Source organism: Papilio machaon, chromosome 7, assembly GCF_912999745.1.
Source record: "Papilio machaon chromosome 7, ilPapMach1.1, whole genome shotgun sequence".
NCBI lineage: Eukaryota > Metazoa > Arthropoda > Insecta > Lepidoptera > Papilionidae > Papilio > Papilio machaon.
The window spans coordinates 7,499,846-7,512,096 of NC_059992.1; the positions used below are offsets into that span (position 1 = coordinate 7,499,846).

General features: G+C 34.1%; 1 protein-coding gene across 3 annotated transcripts in view; it reads left to right on the plus strand.

The window, feature by feature from the left end:
* Positions 1-12,251, plus strand: part of LOC106719498 (CUGBP Elav-like family member 1) — a 290,801-nt gene that overhangs the window by 26,996 nt on the left and 251,554 nt on the right. The gene's annotated exons all lie outside the window — the stretch shown is intronic.

A 12,251-nucleotide genomic window follows, 5' to 3' on the forward strand; every position in this document is an offset into this window, starting at 1 on the left:
TTTCTTAGACACTGCCAATACTTAGTGGATTTAGAAAGTATTAGTTAGCTTATAGCTTTCTGTATGCAACATACCTGGCGTTTTTAGTAGCGGCATCTTGTGCCGAGTCACTCAAGACGTATTTCATGGTACGTCGACTCACGAAATGATATTGTCAGAAATATGATTTGAGAAAGTAACAAATGTATTATGTACTGCAGTCTCCGTCTGAAGGAGCATGTGTTTGATCCTATATTGATCTCGCGCCGTTATAGATTTTATTATTGGAAAATATTTCTGCCACATATTTTTGAAATATTCATACTGAGTGAAATGTGCCGTCTGTTGTTACTTTGGTATTTCATGTATTTATTCTTTGTGAATGGTATTTCAAAGCTGAATGAAGGAAGAGCAATTTTCTAGAATATCATAAAATAATAAAAAGTTCATAGAATATCATAAAATAATAAAAAGTTTCTACTTGCTTATCTTTTAACATAATGTCTCATTAACAGTGAGTTTCTGAGACCAAAATCTCTGTTTAAAACACATCGTCATCACTATCCTTATCTTTGACAAAACAGAGATAACAATACGTTTTCAACGTAGAATTTGGTCTTAGTAACCCACTGAAAGTAAATATCTAATATATAAAATTCTCGTGTCACAGCTTTCGTTCCCGTACTCCTCCGAAACGGCTTGACCGATTCTCATGAAATTTTGTGAGCATATTCAGTAGGTCTGAGGATCGGCCAACATCTATTTTTTTAAACACCCCCGCCCCATTTTTTAACTGCGCGCGGACGGAGTCGCAGGCGACAGCTAGTATTTTTTATAAGATTGTTTAAAACGGAACATCTATGTTTTCCTACGAATCAACACTTGAACATATTACATTAATGAACATCAAATATTCCGTTTTCTAGGGCTAAACGTAGACCGGTGAAAATTTGTCGTTAATTAATGGCAGTCTTAGTTCAAACCAAATAAGAGTAAATGTGAAACAAGGTTTTGCTGCAAACATCGCGGTTCGCTCAGCTTATGTAAATAGCAAACGCTTCGCTTCGTTTTGTTTGTACAAGAGGCTTTATGTCTATCTAAGTGAACAATGTTTATAATATCTTGTAAACATATCTAATCTATATATATAAAAGAAAGTCGTGTTAGTTACACTATTTATAACTCAAGAACGGCTGAATCGATTTGACTGAAAATTGGTGGGTAGGTAGCTTAGAACCAGGAAACGGACATAGGATAATTTTTACCCCGTTTTCTATTTTTTTATTCCGCGCGGACGGAGTCGCGGGTAAATGCTAGTATATAATATTTTACTTAAATTCTTAAATTAAAATTTCATTTTGAAAGTATACAGTTTACAGGTTAACTATAGACAAGTAGAATGTAGAACAATGAGAATATAAAAGCTAATGAATAAATAGTACAATTTGTATAGAATGCGTTAAGAGGACAGGGGGTCAGGTCAGGGGGTCTTTGAGTCGTGTAATCAATCAGGTAGGTGCGACCCCTCTCGAGCGCGTCTTCACGCGCGGTCAACGCTAATCATGCGCTGAGCCGGACGGCACTTCACGCCCCACCGGCTATCTATACAGGTACTTACGTATATAGCACAGTGTCAGCTATTCTCGTATAGGGATTAGCACATTAATTAACTAATGTATGTTGCTGAAAGCTTATGAACTAGGTTAGATTATAATTCGACTAGACATTTTAAATTGTTAAATAGAAAGTGAAGTGACCGATGACAATCAGACTTTTAATAAAATGACTCAAATTATTTTTAAAAGAAATGTGAGCAAGAAATAAAATAGTCATAAGATGTGTACAACCATGTCTTGATATCTTCAACTGTAAATGAAGCTTATAACAATAGGTACTCATTTCAAATGGTTTCTATTTCTATTGTAAGCAAGACTACTACTTTGTTTCTGAAGTACGGGCATCTTGACTTAATGTTATTGCATACATATAAAACTCATTGTTCACAAGACGGTCGCTGTATTTTATAGGTTGTTATAATCCAGATAAGTATTTTCTTTTCTAACATCTGTACTCTTGAATAATATTAAAATAAGTACACTTACACAATAATCCATATTTATTACTTTAAAAAATGTTTTGTTCGTACATGCATTTTGTAAAAATATTTTTATCAAAAAATAACTTTTGACTTGAACTCACTTAATTAGGTTTTTGTTTAAAATACATTTCGTCATGTGGAATACGTATATATATTAAATTTTAGTTTTGAACCTACAAGTATTGTGAGATGTTTCAATTACTATGAACATGTGGCTGTTAGTAATTTCAAGTATTGAACCATTAAGTAATTATAAATGAAATTAGATATATACATAATATAGACTGATAGTAAAGAGCTTCGACTACTCAAGAAGCTGTCGCTAAACAGTTTGATTAAGAGACCTTTACAAAAGGTAGTTATTTTAGAAATCGCGCGCATTGTGAGGAGGTTCCTGTCTCTGCAGCCCACACTACTGGTTGCTTGAGTCATCGGATTCCACAGCCGGTGGTGCACTATTTTGTATATAGTATATTTTGTTATTATTTTTTGTAAAATGCAATATCTATAAAATATGTAAATAAAATAATATGATTTATATACATAATGTAGCATACATAACTACCGTAGTGCACTGGATACGGGTTACATAGGACCGGGCATTGTAGCAATCGATGGGGAGGCATACGCTCAGTAGTGGACAAACTCGGGCTGATGATGATGTACATATATAGCATATTGAAATTGGTATCTTAATAGATCTAATAAAAGTCACACTTTTAACTTAATAACAATTTGTTAGGATTAATTAAAAGCACTCTAGTGGGTAAAATCACTGCAAAGTAATTGGATAACAATGTCTCACGACAAACAACGTTAAATGTAGCTTATGCAAATAATGAAAGCTAAGTGCTCCGCTCCACGTGTACAGGCTTTTACTCTGTTATCGGCTAACTACTCGATTGTTTACTTAGCTACGTCTAAGTTGAAGTCGCGATGGCCTAGCGCGAAAAAGCTTTTACATTTGATTTGATTTCCGTGTTTTACTTTAGTTCATTAATTAAGTACCAAAACAAAGCCATTTAACAATAGAGATATGTTGAGCCGTTTTGGAGATAGAGCTTAACTCTAAAAGAGTTCTCTTGCAGCTAACCATAACATAGAGAGAGGTTGTTTACCTTCTAAAAAACATCCATCCATCTGTCCATACAATCAAATATTCGTATTTATAATATTAGTAAGATATGTCACTTAAATCACAATTTTCAATAAAAACTAAACTTTAATTTTGCGTAGGCGTAGTCCAAGTGCACTATATTTTCAGCTATTCTATCAAATGAAAAAGTTTTGATAAATAACACAACACACTGAGGAAATATTGTGATTAATCAATCAAAATGAATAGAGCTGTCTACATTTTTGCAGATGTTAGCTACGGCTAATGTTTGTCCATTACCGTTAATAAACTGTGTGACGTCATTCTCAAGCCGACCATCAATATCAGAACTATCATTACCGCGAGTCTCCGGAGATCGATAAGCAATCAGCGGCCGCCAGGCTACCGGTATTACCTGGGGTTCTGATTAGTCCACGTCTAGCCTGACTCACTGTGGAGGCCAATAAAATGTCCCGTCTTCTCTATCATTTTTCAATATCCATTAAATTTTGATATTATCCATTACCTTGCCCGTGCAAGCAAGTCGTAGATCTTAAACATAAGTCGTAAGATGAATCCCAAAATGGATTACTGAAGAAAGGTGATACAGTATGAATGGCTCGTTCTAACAGATTAACAGTAGATGGTCTTTTTCTACATTATTTTAAATCATATTTCATACTAGTATTATAAATGCGAATGTTTAGATGGATGGATGTTTGAAGATATCACCGGAACGGCTGAAAGGATCTCGATGAAATTTAGTTGTACACACCCAGTTGTAGAACATAGTCTAGAAGAACACATAGGCTACTTATTAAGTTTATTTTTAAATCCGCGCGGACGGAGTCGCGTGCGACATGTAGTCTTTAGACAATTTAACTTATCATCTTTAATCCCGAGTAATCTTTGTACAAAAGCACTAAGGCAAAAAACAATATTTTTAGCATATAAAAACCTACCACATTTTTATTTTCAAGAACCGAGTATACATAAGAATACAAATCTGAAAATAAACCTGTATAATTTTACGCGTATAAGTTTCTGACAAAGCAACGTGAAATAAATCGCTAGTGAACGTCTCGTTTGTACACTGTACTTGTCAAAGTTGCTACTGCTATTTCTAAATATGTGATGATTTTATTTATAAACTTTCGCCAACTTACACAATTCATTGCGTAAGAACATCTAGCTTTGCTTACGATGTACTGAGGTTACCAAGCAATGTATAACGAAGTGAGATAGAAAAACGAATTTCCGAATTTATTTCCCATTCTCATGGTAATAAGAAACGGGCGTCTTGTCGTATCTGAGTATAGACGAGGGCACTCGACAACTTTATTTATGAGAGAACTTGTCGACTGGTCTGGGCGGCTGAGCCCTTGGAAAATCATGAGGGGAAAATTCTCTTGGAGTTTATTATATTTTGAACTACTTTCCAGATTGTATAATTCTGTTATAGATGCATACAAAAACATGTTACCTACATAAAATGAAACCTCAAAAGGCTGTCAAAAATCACTAAAGTGTTTATAAATATGTATCAACCCTTGCTCAACTCAGGCTTTTTTGTTCTTTTTATCAGAGCTATAAAGGTGCGAAACAAAATTTAAATTTAAACTTTTCACACTTATTAATTTCAACATTTATTATATTCCCATTAAAAAAAACTTAAATCAATGTAAGATGTTAAAAAGAATCATGTATTAAATTTAAACAAACTATCTCAAGTTAATCTCGACAAAAGCCTTATAGTAGAAGAACAAAAGGACCGTCTATCCGGTCAAAAATCTAACCTCAACATTTCGCATCCCACACGCTTCTGTTCTCTTATCTGTTATTAAATCCAGTAACCCACCTATGTACGGCGCGGGTCAATTTTCAATTACGTCAGCTGTTAACGTGTTGCTTTTATCAGTCACTAGCAAAGGCAATACGTAATTATCGATCACTTGCCGAACCCAAAAATCAATCCTTAATCCGGTGGCCGTTTGCTAGTTTGCAAAAAACTATCGCTTCCATCTACCAATCAACTTTAATTTTATTTAGATGTTATCCTATCGAAGCAATCGTAAAACGTTGGAGCGCTTTTATCGCTTGAAGGTGATTGGACTTAGAATAAAATATATGACTTTCAATATTCTGAATTGAATCAATTTTAGAATTCGCAAAGATATTTCACAACAAACTTTAATTCTTTAGGGTGTTTTATAATTTTAAGATGGATTATTTTATTTTACTAGCTGAGCCCGATATGCATTGCAACGTCAAATTAAAATGTAAAATGTGCTGTTGACTTATTTTTTTTTTTGTGATTGTCACTGTTTGCCTTGAAGAGGCATTTACAGTTTCACCGGGCTTGAGGTGGCCGGGTGCAGATGGCGCTTAGCCTAAACCTCGTTTAAGAGTAACTAGGCTCTAGGGCTCCATCAGGAGCCTCGGCTCGGACTGTTACTTCGTTGACTTAATTGATTAAGTTACATATGTACGTGCATTATTTTTATATTCTGGAAGTGTTAGTTTATATAGGTATAAAAATAATAATAAATCTCCACCTTGTCAATCAATGTCAATCTCCACAATCTTGTGTTAATCATTTAAGTTACCCTGTTTTAATTCTATTTTTGTATATTTTAATCAAAGTGTCCATGGACAGTTCGTCCTCAGTCTCATATGAAGCCCTTCGTTTCATGAAATATTGTCCCAAAATCCAAAACAAAGCTGAATACTGATTCGATATTTCGTATATCGATAGTCAGTTGTCAATTGACACGTACAAGAGAACTGAGCATTTCTTTGGTGCACTGTCCTTATGCATTGCGAGTTATTTGCGCAATGGCTTTTTAATATCTGTAATGAAAGCTGCAAATATGATGCGAGACTTTACTTGCACTGAGCGGGTGCCAACGTATTCGCATGGGGACATAGTGTTGGGAAAACGTTGTACGGACGCGTGAAATTACATTAAAAACATATCACACACGTCACAATTTATGATATATATTTTTTTTAAAGATTTAATCTACTCAAAAATAAAGCTAACTATTGGTAATAAATAGTCGGCTTTGAAATATCACAATTTAAAATATTGGTTTAGAAGCAAGCATTAAAGGCTCAAGTTCGATTTTAGCTGACTATTTAATTTTTAAAAACTATAAGAGAAAACTAACGTGTGTATACCATTGGATATTTTATATCTATTTTACTTTGAGATATTTTTAATATTTATGAGATTAATTGAAGTTTTTTTAACATTCACGCTCCGCGCGGTTTCTGTAGCCACTTTCCTGGTTTCATTTAGCAACGCGGCGTTGTCGGCGCGGCCGGCGAGCGACTCTGGTGCATTAGTAAATTACTCACGTACGCGCGGCCCGTACTCTTAAAACTTGGAATTTGTCGCGAGATTTTACACCGAACTCCCAACTAATTTGTTTAATTAACATTGGCCGCCCAGTGGCAGGATTACAGAGTTTCCTATCTCGTGTTGATTAATGTTTTGTTATTATTAACACTCAATTTTTTTGTGATTATTTTATAAAATTTTAAACGTCATCTATAAGAGAATAATGTTAAGGCTTTCCTTCGCTTATTTGTTAGATCTTAATTAAGTTATGAACAATCATATATATAGTATAATTATATATCTAATATATAAAATTCTCGTGTCACAGTTTTCGTTCCCGTACTCCTCCGAAATGGCTTGACCGATTCTCATGAAATTTTGTGAGAATCGGTCAATTATTCAGTAGGTCTGAGAATCGGCCAACATCTATTTTTCATACCCCCCCCCCCATTTTTTACTGCACGCGGACGGAGTCGCGGGCGACAGCTAGTTGTATATATAGTATAATTGTCTTCATGTTACTAAGATACTCATTCTTACTTAATAAAAGGCATCGTAATAAATAAAATCGTTCAAATATAGACATCTTTGACTTGACTAGACCGATTTGATTGGCAGATAGCGGTCAATGGGGCTAACATTATACGTCTGTATGATAAAAGAAATCTCTTATAATAATGTTTTTATTCCATTACTCGTAAGTCTGGGCCATGAGAATTCGTCGCGCACTACGCTTTCGAGGCGTGGCGTTAAGCTAAGTTATTGGCTCAGGTACAGTAACTTGTACTTATTGTGCTCTCAAGTGCTTTTTAACTGTAAGTTTTTAGTAGAAGAAAATAAAAGTACACTTTGCGAAAATATAGTTTTTATGATGTTTTTTATAACTTTTAAAAAGTTTAAAAATAAAATGAAATGAAAATCTTTATTACTTATATTGTTTTTTTTTTAATAATCTAACTTTTTTTCACTCTACTATATGCTGATGCTCTATTCAATGGGCTTCAAAACTTTTGTCAAACTGCCAGTTATAAGTCAACATTCAATTAATTATACGCACTCATTTAAATGTTATGAATGTATTAGCATACACACACGCTCAAACAAATGAATGAATTTTGTAATATGAATTCAACTGGGTCTATTTTTAATTATCTAGTGCACGCGGTTTTATTGAAGATTAAAGGTTAACGCCGACTTGTCAACTCCTCGCACACCCGGCACCGCCCTGTCTCGTGATCGTTGCAACATACTCTCGTAGTCGCCACCATCCCTCTTAGTCGCTGCTGCGATCTCGAGGCGGAGAAGTGCCGCGTGGACAAGGAATGAAGCAATGCGCGTAAACCTTGAAGTTAACCTTAAAACAAGTATATAGCAAAATAATTCAACGGTTACATTAACACACACATTTAGACATGTCTGCAATTTTCTCAAATACACTCCATCGTATAACGTGAAATCGGGAAGTAAATTTGTTGGAAGTTGTTATAAAAAGTTTTTTCATTCGCTTGCTTGGTTTTTAATCAGTAGACTTTGGATGCTGTCCAGTTGCGAGACATTGGCATGCAGTAAGATTTTTAATCAGAACTCTCGAGGCGCTCTGTCAAAATTTAAAACTACCCGCACTTTCAATCATGGTAAACTTTACTAAAAGTCCATTCTTTGTTGTAATTTTTTTTTATCACTGCTACTGTAATGTTTCTTTTATGGCCGAGCAAACCTGAATTTAAAATTCGAAATGCCAAATGCAAATGTGTTATTAGTATAGCTAATTATTTAATTAGATTAGATGTCATTAAAGGGCAAGCTTACAAAGTGTTCTTATATGAACATATACAATACTTGTACGACCGAATATTCAGTCGAAATTTTGTCTGCTACCCCTTGTTTGTATTGAAATATGATAGGGACGCAGATGTGGGCTCCCGATGCTAATCCCAATGTTTAATCGACCGATAGCACCTGATGACTCTACCCGAAGTATAGTAAAATATATAAGTACGGGTATGTTATAATGTTCTAAATAAATTATAAAATTTAAAATGTATGTGCCTTGTTATGAAAAAACTTTGACAGTGTGTACAATAATTTTTTCCTTAAACATACGTCAACCCTTTCGGATCGTGACTTTGACGACGATGACGGGATTTTTGTCAGATCATGGCTATTGAGACATTATTGTTCCTACTAGTATTTTTTCAAAACCAATAAATAATAAAGTAAAAACAAAAAACTGTAAGGCGGCCGAAGTTTAAGGTGAAACATATAACCACGTTGACGTTTATTATATCGATCAGCGGCGGTCAAAGTGTTACAACATTATGTTTAACTAAACAGTGTCTAATTATATTTTTTTCGTCATATAGTTTGATTTCAAGTTTAAAAATAAATATACTATACAACACACCAAGTATACAAAAAGTCCTTCATTTCTTCTAAATTTTATTCGTAATTTCTCTTATTGCTTTTCAATTGTCATTAAATCTTCTCCCTGTCCTTATCCCACTTATGTGGTGTTAGCGTACCATGTTTTCGTCCACCAGATTTACCCATCTATAGTAATTTTAGTCTTCACTCCCATCTTATATATGTCACATTTCATAAACAACAAACCGTCAAAATTTAACTAAGCTTCGTAGCTATAAGTAATTTAATTGTTTGATATAATAGATTTAAACTGTTCCATGGTTTCCTCACCCCATAGATTTCAATATTATCTTATATCATTAGTAGGCTATGAAATGATAGCTTGAGCATATATCAATCAATTTGACGCCAATAAAGTAATTAGCGTGTTGTATTTCATTGTCAGTTTACACCCTAAACCGATATTCATGGTTTAAATACGTATTTTGACTCAGTTGAGGTGTAATGAATTAGTATTTAAACATTAACAGCAGTAGAATCCGCAATAACATCGTTTACATTTAGGCCGGCTCGATCTGAGAAAAATCTTTACACATCTTTCCTTTCCCATCCTTTTTTATGAGGAAAGGATAGGAAGGGGATGTGAATTTGACGGAGTAGGTGAAATACTCTCTTTCTGTGCGTCAGCTCCTCCGTCGCTTAAAGGTAGACAACGCATCTGCAATTGCGGATATCTAAGTTCAGCGGTCGCCTCGTTATTTCGACAAATTCAGGTGGCCGATTGCCCGGTTGCCCCCTTTTAATTTGTTTATTTACCAATAGTATGAAAAAATAACTTTATCCAGGTTGAGCAGTTTTTTAAAATATTATTGTTCTATCTTTGGTTTCTGTTTATTTTTCCACCATAACTTGTTATAAAGTTTCCTCGGCATATTTGAATCGTAAAAACTTAATACACTCGTTTTGAGTAACGCTAACATCAACTCTTGGTAGACGTCGCGTCTTTGCTGAGAAATTTCCATAAATCAATTTCAATACAAACACCTCTTAGTGAACTCAGTCTGCGGTCTTGGAAAACAGGTGGGGAACCACTTGGAGCGAATGTCGATGGACAAATTAACGCATAGATTTGAAAGGGCTTAAGAGTAAATTGTCAGCTTGTCTAAGGTAATAGTTTGGTAACTCTTAAATTTTTCTAGATCTCACAAGTTGTGAACTTTTTACTTTTTTGCAGTCAAAATTTCTTGAATATTTAATAGAGGTTAGTTGGTTTAAATTGTCTTTTTTTTCGGTCAAGGAATTTGTGATCTCTCGTCGTACTCGTCATTTTCAGAGTTTTTGTTTAGTAAATCCGCTACAACTATGACTCTCTGTATATGAGTGGATGTCGTGCAAGTCGCGTTGGTAACTTCACGACAGTTGGAACGCGGTTATATTGATCAAATTGAATCGGTCCCCGCACAAGCACAGTCGAATGTTAGTGTGGTGTGAAGAAACTTATTTAATACTGTAATGTTTTTTTTTTTTAAACTTGTATTTTATTTAATAATGTTGCTGTTTGGATTTCTTCTTACTACGATGCTTTTAATAAGTACCTAACGCTTGCAATCATTATTTAACAAACGTCACATATATTATTGCACCACAAATCAAGTGTTAATCGGGCAAAAAGAAAAACGAGTAATATTATATTATGTAATTTAAATACTCATTTATTAACCTATAAGAGTGTAGTAAAATTCGCCTATTTCTTAAAATTAATTTAACTGAATACACCTTACCTCTTCTTAGTAGCCAATTAAAAATTCGTTGGTAATTTTTTAAATCATATGAGTTCTATTATTTTATATTAAATCAACTTACAAAACTAAAGTTGCTCGTAATTTACCTGACCCTGATGGCCTGATGGAAGTGCAATACTTGCGGCTCGGCCACGCGTGTACTGAATTATACATGCCTACTAAGTACACTTGCACTCAATAGTGTGTAGGATTTAATATAGAAGGATTTAATGTTCTTCTTCTTCTTGAAGTGCCTCTTCGACTAGCGAAGGTTGGCGATCAGTTCTCCATATTTAATGTTAATTATTTTTAATAAAAATATTTATGTTTAGGTTATAAACGAATAACCAGTGATGTGTTGTTGCTATTAATGCGGCGGATTGAATCTTAAAGATGTCGTGTAAAAGCTCCTAAAGAAGAAGTATTTCAATTGAAATTTTAATGGCATTTTCTTTTAAAAAAAAGTACATATCAAAACTCTAGATACTTAGACATTTGATCTGTTTAGATTTTTATCTCTACCTTTAATGACGTAAACAATAACGCTAATGATATGAACATAGTTATGTTTATTATTATTTTTTTAATTTTCAATCAGTATCCATTTTCGTTAAGGACTGTACACATATTAAATTTGTACTGAAAGATTCGGCTTTGGGTCCGTTTTACATACGTAAATTCCACTCCGCTTACGTGAGACCGCTCTATGTGTCCCAGCCTTCGCTCTTATCACTCCGTGTAACCTCAGCCTAAGCAACCGTCATAAATATTTACCGCTAATGCGGTCGAACCGGCCGCTCTGCTACGGAAAGATTTTACTGTTGTGATCTCTGTTTATGGCCCTTTAAAATAATGAATTGTCGAAATATATTATTAACTTACGTATAACATTGTTTAATTTAACATAGAGTAAAAAAACCAAATCAATTTTCTACAGAGTTATATTCTTAAAAAAAAAAGAAAACACGAAACGGGAATGTTAGACTACTATTCGTAGCGCTTCGTAGCTTTATTTTTCATTATCGATTATTCAATAGTCACTTTAAAATAGATTATATGTTAATTGCCTTTATAAATAAACACGTTAAGTACAGTTCCGGAGTTAAATGGTTTGGTTGTCGAGACAAACTATTCCCATTCGTCTACCAGCTCGTAAATTTAAACTTTACTATTTAGGGTACTTTGTTGTACGTTTACTCGAGCAGTGATATCACACACATTGCGACTTCGTGATTTGTTCAACGTATGAATTTACGTAATTTACAACGAAAAATATTTATAACATGTAAACTTATAAGTGGAAGTTATCCATAGATGAAGCTGTAAATAAATATGTCTTACAATGTAGATAATCTATATATATAAAAGAAAGTCGTGTTAGTTACACTATTTATAACTCAAGATCGGTCGAACTGATTTAGCTGAAAGTTGATGGGGAGGTAGCTTAGAACTAGGAGACGGACATAAGAACTTTTTTATCTTGTGTGCGTTTTTTTTAATCCGCGCGGACGAAGTCGCGGGTAAAAGCTAGTTATGATTAGATAAAGACTATTTTCATTCTGTAAACGTTATGAGAAAACCTGTACCTAC